We start from the raw sequence: 20,475 nt of genomic DNA, 5'->3' as shown, positions 1-20,475 counted from the left end.
CTGTTAGCCTGTGTTAACTACAAGGATATTCTCAGATACATCGGTCCTGTCACATACACTCAGTCACTGTTAGCCTGTGTTAACTACAAGGATATTCTCAGATACATCGGTCCTACTGTTACATACACTCAGTCACTGTTAGCCTGTGTTAACTACAAGGATATTCTCAGATACAACGGTCCTGTCACATACACTCAGTCACTGTTAGCCTGTGTTAACTACAAGGATATTCTCAGATACATCGGTCCTACTGTTACATACACTCAGTCACTGTTAGCCTGTGTTAACTACAAGGATATTCTCAGATACATCGGTCCTACTGTTACATACACTTAGTCACTGTTAGCCTGTGTTAACTACAAGGATATTCTCAGATACATCGGTCCTACTGTTACATACACTCAGTCACTGTTAGCCTGTGTTAACTACAAGGATATTCTCAGATACATCGGTCCTACTGTTACATACACTTAGTCACTGTTAGCCTGTGTTAACTACAAGGATATTCTCAGATACATCGGTCCTACTGTTACATACACTCAGTCACTGTTAGCCTGTGTTAACTACAAGGATATTCTCAGATACATCGGTCCTACTGTTACATACACTTAGTCACTGTTAGCCTGTGTTAACTACAAGGATATTCTCAGATACATCGGTCCTACTGTTACATACACTCAGTCACTGTTAGCCTAGGTTAACTACAAGAATATTCTCAGGTACAACGGTCCTGTCACATACACTTAGTCACTGTTAGCCTGTGTTAACTACAAGGATATTCTCAGGTATATCGGTCCTACTGTTACATACACTCAGTCACTGTTAGCCTGTGTTAACTACATGGATATTCTCAGATACAACGGTCCTACTGTCACATACACTCAGTCACTGTTAGCCTGTGTTAACTACAAGGATATTCTCAGATACAACGGTCCTACTGTCACATACACTCAGTCACTGTTAGCCTGTGTTAACTACAAGGATATTCTCAGATACAACGGTCCTACTGTTACATACACTCAGTCACTGTTAGCCTGTGTTAACTACAAGGATATTCTCAGATACAACGGTCCTACTGTTACATACACTCAGTCACTGTTAGCCTAGGTTAACTACAAGGATATTCTCAGATACATCGGTCCTACTGTTACATACACTCAGTCACTGTTAGCCTGTGTTAACTACAAGAATATTCTCAGATACATCGGTCCTACTGTTACATACACTTAGTCACTGTTAGCCTGTGTTAACTACAAGGATATTCTCAGATACATCGGTCCTACTGTTACATACACTCAGTCACTGTTAGCCTGTGTTAACTACAAGGATATTCTCAGATACATCGGTCCTACTGTTACATACACTTAGTCACTGTTAGCCTAGGTTAACTACAAGAATATTCTCAGATACATCGGTCCTACTGTTACATACACTTAGTCACTGTTAGCCTGTGTTAACTACAAGGATATTCTCAGATACATCGGTCCTACTGTTACATACACTCAGTCACTGTTAGCCTGTGTTAACTACAAGGATATTCTCAGATACATCGGTCCTACTGTTACATACACTTAGTCACTGTTAGCCTAGGTTAACTACAAGGATATTCTCAGATACATCGGTACTACTGTCACATACATTCAGTCACTGTTAGCCTAGGTTAACTACAAGGATATTCTCAGATACATCGGTACTACTGTCACATACACTCAGTCACTGTTAGCCTAGGTTAACTACAAGAATATTCTCAGGTACAACGGTCCTGTCACATACACTCAGTCACTGTTAGCCTGTGTTAACTACAAGGATATTCTCAGATACATCGGTCCTACTGTTACATACACTTAGTCACTGTTAGCCTAGGTTAACTACAAGGATATTCTCAGATACATCGGTACTACTGTCACATACATTCAGTCACTGTTAGCCTAGGTTAACTACAAGGATATTCTCAGGTACAACGGTCCTACTGTCACATACACTCAGTCACTTTTAGCCTGTGTTAACTACAAGGATATTCTCAGATACATCGGTCCTACTGTTACATACACTCAGTCACTGTTAGCCTGTGTTAACTACAAGGATATTCTCAGGTATATCGGACCTACTGTTACATACACTTAGTCACTGTTAGCCTGTGTTAACTACAAGGATATTCTCAGATACATCGGTCCTACTGTCACATACACTCAGTCACTTTTAGCCTGTGTTAACTACAAGGATATTCTCAGATACATCGGTCCTACTGTTACATACACTCAGTCACTGTTAGCCTGTGTTAACTACAAGGATATTCTCAGATACATCGGTCCTACTGTTACATACACTTAGTCACTGTTAGCCTAGGTTAACTACAAGGATATTCTCAGATACATCGGTACTACTGTCACATACATTCAGTCACTGTTAGCCTGTGTTAACTACAAGGATATTCTCAGATACAACGGTCCTACTGTTACATACACTCAGTCACTGTTAGCCTAGGTTAACTACAAGGATATTCTCAGATACATCGGTCCTACTGTTACATACACTCAGTCACTGTTAGCCTAGGTTAACTACAAGAATATTCTCAGATACATCGGTCCTACTGTTACATACACTTAGTCACTGTTAGCCTGTGTTAACTACAAGGATATTCTCAGGTACAACGGTCCTACTGTCACATACACTCAGTCACTGTTAGCCTAGGTTAACTACAAGGATATTCTCAGATACATCGGTCCTACTGTTACATACACTTAGTCACTGTTAGCCTAGGTTAACTACAAGGATATTTTCAGATACATCGGTCCTACTGTTACATACACTCAGTCACTGTTAGCCTGTGTTAACTACAAGAATATTCTCAGATACAACGGTCCTGTCACATACACTTAGTCACTGTTAGCCTGTGTTAACTACAAGAATATTCTCAGATACATCGGTCCTACTGTTACATACACTTAGTCACTGTTAGCCTGTGTTAACTACAAGGATATTCTCAGGTACAACGGTCCTACTGTCACATACACTCAGTCACTGTTAGCCTAGGTTAACTACAAGAATATTCTCAGATACATCGGTCCTACTGTTACATACACTTAGTCACTGTTAGCCTGTGTTAACTACAAGGATATTCTCAGGTACAACGGTCCTACTGTCACATACACTCAGTCACTGTTAGCCTAGGTTAACTACAAGGATATTCTCAGATACATCGGTCCTACTGTTACATACACTTAGTCACTGTTAGCCTAGGTTAACTACAAGGATATTTTCAGATACATCGGTCCTACTGTTACATACACTCAGTCACTGTTAGCCTGTGTTAACTACAAGAATATTCTCAGGTACAACGGTCCTGTCACATACACTTAGTCACTGTTAGCCTGTGTTAACTACAAGGATATTCTCAGATACAACGGTCCTACTGTTACATACACTCAGTCACTGTTAGCCTGTGTTAACTACAAGAATATTCTCAGATACATCGGTCCTACTGTTACATACACTCAGTCACTGTTAGCCTGTGTTAACTACAAGAATATTCTCAGATACAACGGTCCTACTGTTACATACACTTAGTCACTGTTAGCCTGTGTTAACTACAAGGATATTCTCAGGTACAACGGTCCTGTCACATACACTCAGTCACTGTTAGCCTGTGTTAACTACAAGGATATTCTCAGATACATCGGTCCTACTGTTACATACACTCAGTCACTGTTAGCCTGTGTTAACTACAAGGATATTCTCAGATACATCAGTCCTACTGTTACATACACTCAGTCACTGTTAGCCTGTGTTAACTACATGGATATTCTCAGGTATATCGGACCTACTGTTACATACACTCAGTCACTGTTAGCCTGTGTTAACTACAAGGATATTCTCAGATACAACGGTCCTGTCACATACACTCAGTCACTGTTAGCCTGTGTTAACTACAAGGATATTCTCAGATACAACGGTCCTACTGTCACATACACTCAGTCACTGTTAGCCTGTGTTAACTACATGGATATTCTCAGGTACATCGGTACTAATGATCATCAATATTTATTAATTTGTCAGCCAGTATCACTGTTCCTATCTGTTAATCAGCTTTGGCCAGTGATATAAGTAGTCAGTATCATAGTTCATAATGCAAAGATGTGGTGAGGATTTGTTCTTTGTATTCCCCTAAGAATTCCATGTGATATTTCCTGAACAATTAAGACTGATGTATCAGTGTGTGTAGATGAATCCCTTACATACCTTACAACAATGACAACAAAGGTGAAATGGTTCTGGTTAATGTTTTACAGGTTCAGCATTCAGGACCTTGGTTGGTTGGTTGGTTGGTTGGTTGGTTGGTTGGTTATATCAGCAATATCCCAGCATTATGATGGCAGTCTGTAAATAATCGAGTCTGGACCAGACAATCCAGTGATTGATATCACGAGCATCGATCCACAGCGTGCCTGACCACCGGATCCTGTTAGTCGCCTCTTACGATGAGCATAGTCACCTCTTACGACAAGCATAGTCGCCTCTTACGACAAGCATAGTCGCCTCTTACGACAAGCATAGTCGCCTCTTATGACAAGCATAGTCGCCTCTTACGACGAGCATAGTCGCCTCTTACGACGAGCATAGTCGCCTCTTACAACGAGCATAGTCGCCTTCAGGACCTTAGTCAAACTTTCAAAATGTTTTATGATAGACATGTGGAGCACATTTCCAAACCTGATGCATCAGTAGCACAAGTATATCTGATGCAATTCCCACTTCTTACTTGTGCCATGTATTCCATGTATTTTCAGGTAAACAATTGACTTGCCTTTGTATGTGTTTGTGACTGATGCCACCTGTGGGGTAGGATACACCTACCATGTCATTATCACCTGATATCATCACTAGATAATGATTCATAAACCCATGCTCATGATATAGTGGGAAATGTACACTGGACTCCGCTTTAAGCTGAGATTTCTTATGCTTTTGTCACGTTTATTTAATTAATTTAAGTGAAAATTGAAAATCTAAAGCGAGTATTAAAAGACATCAACTTTGACCTTTATACAGAATTTGTAACAATATAACAGTTGACTATTCTAACTGGGGTCTTCCCACTAACCCAGCACCTATTCAGAGGTTCCTGATTAATGATCCATCGATGGTAATCCCCACAGACAAGAGGTTTAGTTCCAGGCAAGTTATGATCATGGATCTGTCCTCGATTAGTGACCATTATCACGGTCACCTGCTGGGTGGGGAGTGCAGATGGATTGATCGGGGGTCTTTTGACCCAGATGAGCCTTTGTCTAGTAATCAACTAGTAATTATATACATGGTAAACAGTTTTACATTGAAAAATTCAGTCCTAACAGTTGCCTCAAGGCTTGAACGTAAATTGATCAAATTAATCAGCTGATTGTTTAGATCACTCCCACACATAAACTGTCCTTTATGTTCTCTGCATGGTTATTCCTGTATAATATATTAATATAGATATATATGACCGGCCTAGTTACACATGGCTTTATTGGCTATCAGATTTATCAGAAATAGTAGATCATCAATACACCTCCAAGTTACGCCATTTAACTCTCGGAAATGAAAACAAGATATGACCAGAAACAACACAAGGCGTGATTTGTTAATTCGATTGGTTTGATTGACGAAATAACAATTAATATCATGATTGATTCGTTGAACATGTCAACTGGTGAAGCTACCTTTCGTTTGTTTTCAATATCTGTTTTCGTTTATGTGGATGATCGCTCAATCCTTGATTGAAAGTAATATGGGGAGATTGTGCTGGGTTTGTTCTTGGAGAAAAGAAATGGCCCTTCATCAGCTGAATGGCAGGGGGCGGTCGGGTAGCCTTGTGGTTATAGCGTTCGCTCGTCACGCCAAAGACCCGTGTTCGATTCCCGACATGGGCACAATGTGTGAAGCCTATTTCTGGTGTCCCCTGCTGTGTTATGGCTGGAATATTGCTAAAAGCGGCATAAAACCATACTCACTCACTCACTGAATGGCAGGGCAAGAAGTATCCCAGAAATGTTGGTACAAGCAATGGAGAAATTGTTATCCATAAAAAGTGCCTGTCCAAGACCTGGCGATACTAATACTCCACTCTCCTCTTTGGATTTCTTTTGAAAAATTGTAACTTTAATCACATCCAAATTTTTCATTAATAACATATTGACATGAGTATCAAGTCTAGAATAGTTCAAATATTCAAAGGAATATGGTTACTGATTTGTTCACTGTTTAAGACTTATTCCTGCACTGCCAGTCTATGCTCTGTACAAGGTCTGTGGCTTCAAAGGGTCCTTTAGACAATGAGAGGACCAATAATGTTGAGGATCCTATTCACTATCAGGTTATCCATATTTAGCTCTTCTTTCTTGTCAATGCATCTTCATTTCTCAAAATTAGATATAGCTTGAAATAGGTGAGCTATAGAATATTGTTTTAGTATTGTTTTTTTGGACTGAGGTGGTTGTTTCACTCGGAGGGATTTGGGTAGCCTAGTGGTTAAGAGAGAGAGAGAGGGAGCTTTATTTCAGTATTCCAGTCAGTGCCTATCGCATTGCTTTGAGTAAATTTAGATGTTCTAGTCATACTTTGCTAATTGAAAATGGAAGGAAGTACAGTATACCTAGAGCTAAGAGACTATGTCCATTTTGTGTAAGACCTGAAATGGAATCTGAATATCATTTTTGTTTACAATGTCCATACTATGACAGTTTGAGACGTAAGGTTCTACCTAATTATTTTTACACAAATGTAACTTTTGATAAATTTGTAACACTCTGTACATCTAAAACCCCATGCATAATTAATGCTTTAGCTAAATTTATATTTCTTACTTTTAAAAAACATAATAACTTTCTCATTGGCGCTGAAATTGTCTTAATCTGATATCATGTATTGTATAATGGACCGGTGGCCCCTTTACTGAAATAAAGCCTAGTGGTTAAGGCACTGAAGTCCTGGGTTTGATTGCGACAAATCTGATGCCCATTTCTAGTGTTTCCCACTGAGGGTTTGCCTCAATACTGCTAAAACTGGCATAAAACTGTATTCACTCACTCACTCACTCCCTTGAGAGCCGACTACATTCATCAGAGCCTTCATCTGTTGAAAAAGTATTATTACCAATGCTTATGGACATGGCTATTTTAATCACAGCAAGCTTCAAAGCCAAAGAATTCCCCTGTGTATCAAGATAAATATGTCATTAAGCAGAATGATTGTGCCAAGTGGGATACATCGTTTCTATATGGTCATTGCATGGTAAAGCAATTACAAGATAGCTACAGTCACTCGGCTTCCCTGCCTTGCTGCTGGCTGTTTCATAACATTAATGTGAGGACGGACACACCTTGATAGAGAACCTTTCTAAATGGGTCCACACTGATTCACAGCAGTGACATTTAGGTTTGTGTCTGTTCATCAGCACAGAGCCTGTAGTGGCTAGCTAGTAGAGTGGACGTCATCAGCACAGAGCAGGGCTAGCTAGTGGAGTGGACTTCATCAGCACAGAGCTTGTAGTGGCCAGATAGTGGAGTGGACTTCATCAGCACAGAGCCTGCGGTGGCCAGCTAGTGGAGTGGACTTCATCAGCACAGACCATGGCAAGCTAGTGGAGTTGACTTCATCAGCACAGAGCCTGTAGTGGCCAGCTAGTGGAGTGGACTTCATCAGCACAGAGCCTGTAGTGGCCAGCTAGTGGAGTGGATTTCATCAGCACAGACCATGGCCAGCTAGTGGAGTGGATGTCATCAGCACAGAGCCTGTAGTGGCAAGCTATTGGAGTGGACTTCATCAGCACAGACCATGGCCAGCTAGTGGAGAGGACGTCATCAGCACAGAGCCTGTAGTGGCCAGCTAGTGGAGTAGACTTCATCAGCACAGACCATGGCCAGCTAGTGGAGTGGACGTCATCAACACAGAGCCTGTAGTGGCCAGCTAGTGGAGTGGACTTCATCAGCACAGACCATGGCTAGCAAGTGGAGTGGACTTCATCAGCACAGGGCCTGTAGTGGCCAGCTATTGGAGTTGACTTCATCAGCACAGAGCCTGTAGTGGCGAGCTAGTGGAGTGGACTTCATCAGCACAGAGCCTGTAATGGCCAGCTAGTGGAGTGGACTTCATCAGCACAGAGCCTGTAGTGGCCAGCTAGTGGAGTGGACTTCATCAGCACAGGGCCAGTAGTGGCCAGCTATTGGAGTTGACTTCATCAGCACAGAGCCTGTAGTGGCCAGCTAGTGGAGTGGACGTCATCAGCACAGACCATGGCTAGCAAGTGGAGTTGACTTCATCAGCACAGACCATGGCTAGCAAGTGGAGTTGACTTCAGCACAGAGCCTGTAGTGGTGAGCTAGTGGAGTGGACTTCATCAGCACAGACCATGGCTAGCAAGTGGAGTTGACTTCATCAGCACAGAGCCTGTAGTGGTCAGCTAATTGAGTTGACGTCATCAGCACAGAGCCTGTAGTGGCCAGCTAGTGGAGTGGACGTCATCAGCACAGACCATGGCCAGCTAGTGGAGTGGACTTCATCAGCACAGAGCCTGTAGTGGCCAGCTAGTGGAGTGGACTTCATCAGCACAGAGCCTGTAGTGGCCAGCTAGTGGAGTGGACTTCATCAGCACAGACCATGGCTAGCAAGTGGAGTTGACTTCATCAGCACAGAGCCTGTAGTGGCCAGCTAGTGGAGTGGACTTCATCAGCACAGACCATGGCTAGCAAGTGGAGTTGACTTCATCAGCACAGAGCCTGTAGTGGTCAGCTAATTGAGTTGACGTCATCAGCACAGAGCCTGTAGTGGCCAGCTAGTGGAGTGGACGTCATCAGCACAGACCATGGCCAGCTAGTGGAGTGGACTTCATCAGCACAGAGCCTGTAGTGGCCAGCTAGTGGAGTGGACTTCATCAGCACAGAGCCTGTAGTGGCCAGCTAGTGGAGTGGACTTCATCAGCACAGAGCCTGTAGTGGCGAGCTAGTGGAGTGGACTTCATCAGCACAGAGCCTGTAGTGGCGAGCTAGTGGGGTGACTTCATCAGCACAGAGCTTGTAGTGGCCAGCTAGTGGAGTGGACTTCATCAGCACAGAGTCTGTAGTGGCCAGCTAGTGGAGTGGACGTCATCAGCACAGAGCCTGTAGTGGCCAGCTAGTGGAGTGGACTTCATCAGCACAGAGCCTGTAGTGGCCAGCTAGTGGAGTGGACTTCATCAGCACAGACCATGGCTAGCAAGTGGTGTTGACTTCATCAGCACAGACCATGGCTAGCAAGTGGAGTTGACTTCATCAGCACAGAGCCTGTAGTGGTGAGCTAGTGGAGTGGACTTCATCAGCACAGACCATGGCTAGCAAGTGGAGTTGACTTCATCAGCACAGAGCCTGTAGTGGTCAGCTAATTGAGTTGACGTCATCAGCACAGAGCCTGTAGTGGCCAGCTAGTGGAGTGGACGTCATCAGCACAGACCATGGCCAGCTAGTGGAGTGGACTTCATCAGCACAGAGCCTGTAGTGGCCAGCTAGTGGAGTTGACTTCATCAGCACAGAGCCTGTAGTGGCCAGCTAGTGGAGTGGACTTCATCAGCACAGACCATGGCTAGCAAGTGGAGTTGACTTCATCAGCACAGAGCCTGTAGTGGCCAGCTAGTGGAGTGGACTTCATCAGCACAGAGCCTGTAGTGGCGAGCTAGTGGGGTGACTTCATCAGCACAGAGCTTGTAGTGGCCAGCTAGTGGAGTTGACTTCATCAGCACATAGCTTGTAGTGGCTAGCTAGTGGAGTGGACTTCATCAGCACAGAGCCTGTAGTGGCCAGCTAGTGGAGTGGACGTCATCAGCACAGAGCCTGTAGTGGCGAGCTAGTGGAGTGGACTTCATCAGCACAGACCATGGCTAGCAAGTGGAGTGGACTTCATCAGCACAGACCATTGCTAGCTGGTGGAGTGGCCTTCATGACTGGTTGCTGCCGATGCAGTCAATGCTGCAGTGCCCTTAGTGCCATTACATGGGTAATGTAAATGGTAATATATACAGGCAGTAAAGGACTGGTCTCAGCCAGGGTGGTAATCAATTGATGGTATGTTTATGTGTTGTTGTTCAGGATAGAATAGACTAACATACAGGCTATGAAATCTTTAATACAAAATAAATTTCTCTCCCCTAAAATTAAAACAAATTAAAACAAAACAGAATATTTTCTGGGGAAGCTAATAACCCAAACTGTATGGAGTGCTAGTGTCCCAGCAGGATATAACACTTGTACTGACTTCCATGGAAGACTGTATGGAGTGCTAGTCTCCCAGTTGGATATGACACTTGTATTGACTTCCATGAAAGACTGTATGGAGTACTGGTCTCCCAGTAGGATATAATACTTGTATTGACTTCCATGGAAGACTGTATGGAGTGCTCGTCTCCCAGTAGGATATAACACTTGTATTGACTGCCATGTTATCATGTGAAACATCAGATATTAATGTTCATATGACACAGGCAACAGAAGTGTTATTACACACAAGTCAAGGGTATGTCAGCTGTTCAATGAGCTGTTCATACAAAGTTGACAATGTTGAGTATGTGGGTCAGGTGGAATTAGGTTTGCGGCGTTTGCAAGATTATGATGCGTGCGTGGCGTGGCGTGGCATGGCGTTGGGGATTGGTGATTGTGCACTTCGATACCATGTGTAGTTTAACATGAATACCTGACTCAGACACAGTATACTGACTCTGAGCTGATAAGTTCATGTTTTTGCCCCTTAATGCCAAGTGTAAGGCAGGGTAACCAACTTTTGCTATTTTTGGTATGACGCAGCTGGAGATCGAACCCCCGACCTTCCGCTCTCTGGGCAGTAGCTCTATCTCATCTTGAGCCCATTAATTGTTCTGTTCATTATAGTCTTTTTGAGCAAAGTCTAAAGTACAACCCAGTATTATTTGTTGTCGAATGTTAAAGTCACATTTTTCAAAACTATGCATGTTGATTGTGTTCTTGATTAGAATGTCTTTGTAACTTCCCTGTTCATGGTCTCGTCATTGTCTGCTGCAATAGTATAGGAAAGAAATGGAATAATGCTGTAAGAAAAATCTTTTGAATGTGTCATCACATTTGATTAATAACTGTTACAGAGTGTTCTTTATGAGGAAGACAGATGAGGAAGTGATGAGGGAATGGAATCATGTCGAGAGGTTTCAGGGAGGAAGTATTGATTTTACAGATTCTACTTTTTTTGTGTAGCATAAGGGATGTCGTAAAAACACAACAGACAGTGATCAAGATATTTTGTTTGATGATTCAACCAAATGTCAGCAAATATCAGAAGCAGGAACTTATGAATAACTGTGTGTGTGGCTACATGGAGGTGAGGTGAGGTGAGGTGAGGTGAGGTGAGGTAAATAGAGCAAGAAAACCTTTCCATATTCTTAAGAAATCTGTATGATTCCAATAATATCATGAGCATGTGTTTATAAATCACTATCAAATAGTCATGATACTATGTGTTCATGAAAAGGCAAGTGCATCCTGCCCACTGGTGGCACCCATCACAAACACATGCAAAGGCAGATCAATTGTTTACCTGAATATGTAATACAAGTCAAAATAGGAAATATTGTTAAATTTGGTTATTTTGCATCATAATTAATTATTGATGTCATATTGCTTTACTGTCCAATCCACTTTGTATTCACGTGTGCATATATAAAAGTTATTACTCTTGGTCTCAATGATTGGATGGGAATAAAGTGTGTATAAAGTGTATTAAGTAGACCAACTAGCATAACTAAGTTCCCAGTCTGCCCAGTCCGAACTTACTCTTGAAGTTCTTCATAACTTCATTCACTTATAAACATATTTATAATTGACAAATTCCTAACATTAGTGAAAACAGTAGGGTTATTAACAGATTTTGTAATAAAAAAATCTATGACTTTCATGAAAAATGTGTTACCAAATTATGTAAGTATTAGATTTCTAAATAATTCAGTCCATCAGTTAGAGTGAGTGAGTGAGTTGGGTTTAACGCTGCTTTTAACGGTATTCCAGTTATATCGCGGCGTGTCAGCTTAATGTGGGAGGAAAGCCCAAGTGATGCAGGTCTCAGACGGTTACCACTTCGGTGAAACCCACGAGCACGGGTATGGTGCTGACAAACCTAGAAACATAATCGGGGCGAACCGGGATTCGAACCCACAATCATAGGTTTCTGGCGTGCCCAAGGTACGCAACTCTGCACAGCGAATCCATCAGTTAGAAAGTATGTGTTCAATAAGACTAAGTAGCATACATTGTGTAGGACTAAGTAGCTTACATTTACAAACTTGTTTATACTGATGGATGGATGGATGGATGGATGGATGAGACTACCTACGCCTCAGTTGTTGGTCAATGGGTAATATTTACTAAGGGTACAACAAATATACATTGGATGTGATGTGTTTGTCATGACAGTAGTTGTAAAGTTGTGAATAGACATCAGCCATCAAGGTAGTAACAGATACCTGTGTTGCTAAATTGCGTTATATCTGGCCTGGTTTGTAAAGGATGTTGACAAGGCCAGGTTATATAGTGCAGGAGCAGCACAAAACAGAAAATTTGATTGCTCCACTGACAAGACACTGAGTCAGACTGCTACTAGTTGGCTCTGATGCTCTGCAAGGTTGGGGCTACTGTGGTCGAGTGGACTGCAATCCATATATATAATACCATTGATCTATTTTGCATTCAGAATCCTGTGTATTGAACACTCTTGACCTACTTCACCTGCCAAGTTATATCACTCTGTGGTTTTGGTTTCTGGAGCTCATGTGTAATATGATGGTATAATACCTCCTCTGTATACAGCTTTGGTGTCTTGAACTAATATGTAATACAATGTTATAACACCTTTATCTACAGCTTTGGTTTCTTGAACTAGTATCCAACACTTCTATATATTGCTTTTGTTTCTTGAACTAATATGTAATACAAAGTTATAATAACTTTATCTACAGCTTTGTTTTCTTGAACTAATATCCAACCACCTCAATATATGGCTTTGGTTTCTTGTACTAATATGTAATGCAAAGTTGTAACACCTTTATCTACAGCTTTGGTTTTTTTAACTTATTTCCAAAATAAAGTTAAGACATTTGTATATTGCTTTGGTTTCTTGAATTAATATGTAATGCAAAGTTATAACACTGCTATATATTGCTTTGGTTTCTTGAACTAATATGTAATGCAAAGTTATAACACCTATATATTGCTTTGGTTTCTTGAACAAATATGTAATGCAGAGTTATAACACCTCTATATATTGCTATGGTTTCTTGAACTAATATGTAATGCAAAGTTATAACACCTCTAAATATTGCTTTGGTTTCTTGAACTAATATGTGATACAAAGTTATAACACCTCTATATATTGCTATGGTTTCTTGAACTAATATGTGATACAAAGTTATAACACCTCAATATATGGCTTTGGTTTCTTGAACTAATATGTAATGCAAAGTTATAACACCTCAATATATTGCTTTGGTTTCTTGAACTAATATGTAATGCAAAGTTATAACACTGCTATATATGGCTTTGGTTTCTTGAACTAATATCCAATATAAAGTCATAACCCCTCTATATATTGCTTTGGTTTCTTGAATTAATATGTAATGCAAAGTTATAACACCGCTATATATTGCTTTGGTTTCTTGAACTAATATGTAATGCAAAGTTATAACACCTATATATTGCTTTGGTTTCTTGAACAAATATGTAATGCAAAGTTATAACACCTCTATATATTGCTATGGTTTCTTGAACTAATATGTAATGCAAAGTTATAACACCTCTAAATATTGCTTTGGTTTCTTGAACTAATATGTGATACAAAGTTATAACACCTCTATATATTGCTATGGTTTCTTGAACTAATATGTGATACAAAGTTATAACACCTCTATATATTGCTATGGTTTCTTGAACTAATATGTAATGCAAAGTTATAACACCTCTAAATATTGCTTTGGTTTCTTGAACTAATATGTGATACAAAGTTATAACACCTCTATATATTGCTATGGTTTCTTGAACTAATATGTGATACAAAGTTATAACACCTCAATATATGGCTTTGGTTTCTTGAACTAATATGTAATGCAAAGTTATAACACCTCAATATATTGCTTTGGTTTCTTGAACTAATATGTAATGCAAAGTTATAACACTGCTATATATGGCTTTGGTTTCTTGAACTAATATCCAATATAAAGTCATAACCCCTCTATATATTGCTTTGGTTTCTTGAATTAATATGTAATGCAAAGTTATAACACCGCTATATATTGCTTTGGTTTCTTGAACTAATATGTAATGCAAAGTTATAACACCTATATATTGCTTTGGTTTCTTGAACAAATATGTAATGCAAAGTTATAACACCTCTATATATTGCTATGGTTTCTTGAACTAATATGTAATGCAAAGTTATAACACCTCTAAATATTGCTTTGGTTTCTTGAACTAATATGTGATACAAAGTTATAACACCTCTAAATATTGCTATGGTTTCTTGAACTAATATGTGATACAAAGTTATAACACCTCAATATATGGCTTTGGTTTCTTGAACTAATATGTAATACAAAGTTATAACACCTCAATATATTGCTTTGGTTTCTTGAACTAATATGTAATGCAAAGTTATAACACTGCTATATATGGCTTTGGTTTCTTGAACTAATATCCAATATAAAGTCATAACCCCTCTATATATTGCTTTGGTTTCTTGAATTAATATGTAATGCAAAGTTATAACACCGCTATATATTGCTTTGGTTTCTTGAACTAATATGTAATGCAAAGTTATAACACTGCTATATATTACTTTGGTTTCTTGAACTAATATGTAATGCAAAGTTATAACACCTCTATATATTGCTTTGGTTTCTTGAACTAATATGTAATGCAAAGTTATAACACCTCTTTATATTGCTTTGGTTTCTTGAACTAATATGTGATACAAAGTTATAACACTGCTATATATGGCTTTGTTTTCTTGAACTAATATCCAATATAAAGTCATAACCCCTCTATATATTGCTTTGGTTTCTTGAACTAATATGAAATGCAAAGTTATAACACCTCTATATATTGCTTTGGTTTCTTGAGCTAATATGTAATGCAAAGTTATAACACCTCTATATATTGCTTTGGTTTCTTGAACTAATATGTGATAAAAAGTTGTAACACCTTTATCTACATCTTTTGTTTCTTGAACTAATTTCCAAAATAAAGTTAATACATCTATATATTGCTTTGGTTCTTGAACTAATATGTAACGCAAAGTTATAACACCTCTATTTATGGCTTTGGTTTCTTGGACTTATATCCAATATAAAGTCATAACACCTCAAAATATTGCTTTTGTTTCTTGAACTAGTATCCAATATAAAGTCATAACACCTCTATATATTGCTTTTGTTTCTTGAACTAATAGCCAGTATAAAGTCATAACACCTCTATATATTGCTTTGGTTTCTTGAACAAATATGTAATGCAAAGTTATAACACCTCTTTATATGGCTATATGTTACACTTAATTTCACCTCACCTATGGTACATCGTAAAATGCATCTAATTATACTGCTCACAGAAAATTTGGAGCTATTTGAAAAAATGTTATGATAGTTTCGAGATCTTATAATGATTTTGATGTTTTCCAGAGAAATATTAGAGAACTCAGTTGTCCCAGGGTTAACTCAACCTTTGAACGATGAACCCAAGGGATGATTCTTTTATGTGCTTCTAAAGAAAGCTCTAATCTTTTTTCCATTGGCCAACATCCCTGTAGATACTACAGGAGACTTTGATCTCATATGGGAATAAGTACTAAAGTATTAACATGAATATGTTTTCTATTTTTGAGGCACTTTATCCTAAAACTATCTCATCAAATGGACATAACCATGTGCCTTTGTCAACTACAGGCTAGTTTGTCCGGGTGGTATTTGTAAATTAGCCAGCCTGATGCCAGATTTGTTCAACGAGGAACTACCTTACTGCATACGGCAGCGCTGTAGAGCTCCACACAGAGCACAGAGGATAGACGTTCATTAAGGCATGGCCATATTACCATATCCACATGGCAGCGCTGTAGAGCTGAGTAATCTACCTTCAGAGCATGAACATGAACATCAAAGACTGTTTGCTGCCTAAATGCACCAGTGTTTTAAATGTGGTAGAAAAACACTATCTCCCAAATGCCTCCTCCACGTAATTGAAAGTTTTCTGATGGTGTACTGTCATCTGGGATAGCGCCAGCCATCATTAAACCTTCTAATGTACCTGGGTTCAGTGGGCCTTTGAAATGTCCTCTTTATAATAATGACCAAATAAAATGGTCTAAATCTGTGCTTAAGCAGGATTGTGTACACAACAATAGTAAAGGATTACTATTGATATATGTACATATATATCATTAAGGGTTATTATTGATATATGTATACAGATATCGTTAGGGGTTGTTATTGATATATGTACACATATATCATTAGGGGTTATTATTGATATATGTACACATATATCATTAGGGGTTATTATTGATATATAAACACAGAAATAGTAAAGGATTACTATTGATATATGTACACATATATCATCAGGGGTTATTATTGATATATGTACACAGATATCATTTGGGGTTATTATTGATATATGTTCACAGATATCATTAGGGGGTATTATTGATATATGTACACAGATATCATTAAGGGTTATTATTGATATATGTACACATATATCATTAGGGGTTATTATTGATATATGTACACATATATCATTAGGGGTTATGATTGAAATATAAACACAGAAATAGTAAAGGATTACTATTGATATATGTACACATATATCATTAGGGGTTATTATTGATATATGTACACAGATATCATTAGGGGTTATTATTGATATATGCACACAGATATCATTAGGGATTATTATTGATATATGTACACAGATATAATTAGGGGTTATTATTGATATATGCACACAGATATCATTAAGGGTTATTATTGATATATGCACACAGATATCATTAGGGGTTATTATTGATATATGTACACAGATATCATTAGGGGTTATTATTGATATATAAACACAGAAATAGTACAGGATTACTATTGATATATGTACACATATATAATAAAGGATTACATAGAGATTATTATATGAACATGTGTGTCATTTTCATTTTACGAAACGAGCGTCAGAATTCTTGTATTTCCCGAGCGAGAGTAAGGGCAATTCATGAATTCTTACACAAGTTAAAATCAGTATGAGAGACATATGCAAGTGTAATAATTTCTTTATTACCCATTATGTAATTAATCCTTTAGAGCTCCCCTTTTGAAAAATGCAATGACCACGAATGAAAACTACTATTGTCGAATGACATCAACAATCTTCAGCTATGACATCATTTCTATTGTGATGACATTCCGACCTTACGGCACAATAAAATTTGAATGACGTCAACAATGTGGCCAGGATTACGTGAACAATACACTGGTATGAATAAAGTGATATTTGCCCATGTGCACAAACATTTTTTATGAACTTGGTTCTTTCTAACCTGTATGGGTAATAATATTGATATATGTACACAGATATAGAAAATATTTTTGCCATGTGTGTGTGTTGGGCTATTTGAGTCCATCCTAAAACATCCTCAATTTTGAATCTGCGAGTGTTAATAAAGAATTAGTCTATACGAGTGTAGCCAGTTCTTTAGTCCTTAGCAGTACGTGTTGAGTGTTATTCAGCCTCAATAACATGCCTGACTAGCTAATTCCGATTAGTGGGATCGCTTTTGTATTAGTACATATTAACAAGGGAATATGTTATTCCATTTATACACCAGTAATCCAGCCAGAGAGATGTGGAACAGTGTTATGTTGTTATAACCTAGGAGCACCATGACTTACAATGAATAAGCAATAATCAAACAGGCGAGGAGGAACGTTTGATGACCTCAACACAGAAGTTGTTGTGTCCCTCATTCAGTCAGTGTCATGGTACAACAGACAGAGAGATGATGGAGCCTGTATAATTGATATTGACCAGCCCATTAATGTGCAGTCACAATGGCTCTGTCAGTGTACCTGTAAAAGCTGAGGATGGCGACACATGCAGCCTATGGGACAGACTAGAAAAGTCAGGCAACAGAATCAATTTGGTTTGGTTGATTTTACAAATCACTGTGGAATTGGATGCAGTAGGAGCCTTGTCCCTTGCGTCAATTGTTCTGTGTTTAGAATGGCCATAACCAGAGCAATAAACCAGAGTCCTGAGAATGGACACAATGGCTCCCCCAAAATGAGTTTTGATGGAATAGATGTTTTTAGTCTAGTTCTTAAAGAATAAAATAGAAAGTGATGTCAGAAAGGTATTTTTTAGTTCCTGCAATATTTCCCATTCTTCTCTAGTTATTCATCAATTCTTGTTAAATTAGTTCCTGATTCAGATTATGCTAACTGATTCCTGAACAACATCCAAATCCAACTTTTTCAGTCGGTATGTGTCGGTCTCAAACCTTTCTCCCTTTTCTAATGCATGTACTCGAGCATTGAGTATGCATGTCATGACAATAGATGGGGAACGACATTGGTCTTATCAGCCACTGATTAATGTCTATAGGTACTCCCAACAGTTTTAGAAAGCTGCTCGACAACATGAAAACATCCCATTCATTCACAGGAGACTAACGAAGAACAAGGGTATTACTGCCAGCTTGTGCCGACCTAGCTCCCTGGTGGCATATTTGTAGGTGTATGAATAACTCCTGTAAAACCAGTCCAGTCCAAATTGTATGATATGTCTGCAGACCAGAGGAACATGCTGGGAAGGTGTCTATAGAAGTGTTAGTCCCCCTCTGAAGGGAATTATCTCCGTGGATTCACTGAATTCGTTGCATGTTTGGTGATTTGAACATAGTCAATAATTGCCAATTTGAAATTCATTCCAGGAAATTTCTTTTTATTTCTGTCTTCATTTAAGCTTTTCCCCAATGCATGGAGAGAACTATTGTTATTAGATTGCTTCGTTATCAGAATGTAAAGGTCATACTCCGTTCAAGAAGATTTTTGATAATATGGTTTCAGTTCATGTGATTTTATCTTAGTCTCGGTAGGACTTGGTTATCTTTAAATCAGGATCTGCATTAAATATAAGGCATAGAGTTACAAGTTTTACATTGAAATGATTGAATAATGATAAATATGACTTTTTGCATTTGATTAAAATTGGAAGCCTGTATTTCTGAAGTTGAATTGATCTTTATTAGCAATCAAATACAAATCTTGATAATAAATGTCTGTTTGTCCTAGCTGCCTACTGTGATGCCATCCATTGGAACAAGTGGATAGTGTGGTGATGAGGGTCTCCATGGGAACGCATGGAGAGTGTGGTGATTAGGGTCTCCATGGGAATGAGTAGAGAGTGTGGTGATGAGGGTTTCCATGGGAACGAGTAGAGAGTGTGGTGATGAGGGTTTCCATGGGAACGAGTGGATAGTGTGGTGATGAGGTCTCCATGGGAACGTGTGGATAGCATGGTGATAAGGTCTCCATGGGAACGAGTGGATAGCATGTTGATAAGGCCTCCATGGGAACGAGTGGATAGCATGGTGATAAAGTCTCCATGGGAACAAGTGGATATTGTGGTGATGAACTTTGGATGAAGGGGTATTCATAGTCAGACAACTAGCAATTCTCTCATGGATACAGTTTGTCCATTTAAGGTTTCCACTCATGTTCTGAATGTTGATTTTCATTGTAAACTTTATTCACTCACGCCCTGATTGCCAGACTGAACTGACTTTTTGTCTGAATCAGTGGTCATCAGCATGAGAGGAGAAATGAGAAGAGAGATGAAAAGTTATCAATTATCCATGTGGACACAACAAGAACTAGAATGCAGTAGAATTCATTCTTCTGTCTAAAAAATTATAAGGACAAATACAGTTTGATCATTTCAAACTGAACCTAACCTTTTAACTTCGACTAAAAATATTTTATGAGATAAGGCATGCATTTGGGACAACCTTTTTATGATGAGTGAATTCTTCAATACAAATTCTTATTTGATGCAAATTTGAAAATAAACTGAGTGGCATTATTGGCCTTTCTTCTTTAGGAAAAATTGATTTCTTACAACAAACAATATTTATTGCCTTGCTTGGAAACATTGTAATTTGCTGTCAGATAAAATAAACACAAATCTTATCTGTAATTAACTTTTACCTTGTTATCAATAATTTTGAGAATACACTTAGAGTTGACAATGTGTTTTGCCGTTTATAAGTATATTTTGTTGTCTAGGTGACAAGGACAAGGACAATTAGATGATTTCTAGTCTTTGAGAGATGATGAATGCATTGGCATTTATACTGGTCATCATGCAACCCTTGTTGAGTGAAAACAAATATCTTTAACTGCAAGATTGCTTCATG

General features: G+C 38.9%; 1 protein-coding gene across 2 annotated transcripts in view; it reads left to right on the top strand.

The window, feature by feature from the left end:
- The window catches only part of LOC139473870 (potassium voltage-gated channel subfamily KQT member 1-like), a 147,243-nt gene that overhangs the window by 18,679 nt on the left and 108,089 nt on the right, over positions 1 to 20,475 (top strand). The gene's annotated exons all lie outside the window — the stretch shown is intronic.

This window comes from Haliotis cracherodii, unplaced genomic scaffold, assembly GCF_022045235.1.
Source record: "Haliotis cracherodii isolate W230 unplaced genomic scaffold, xgHalCrac1.p SCAF_3, whole genome shotgun sequence".
Classification (NCBI taxonomy): domain Eukaryota; kingdom Metazoa; phylum Mollusca; class Gastropoda; order Lepetellida; family Haliotidae; genus Haliotis; species Haliotis cracherodii.
The sequence above is the reverse complement of the archived record's forward strand: the minus strand, read 5'-3'. Positions and strand labels throughout refer to the sequence as shown.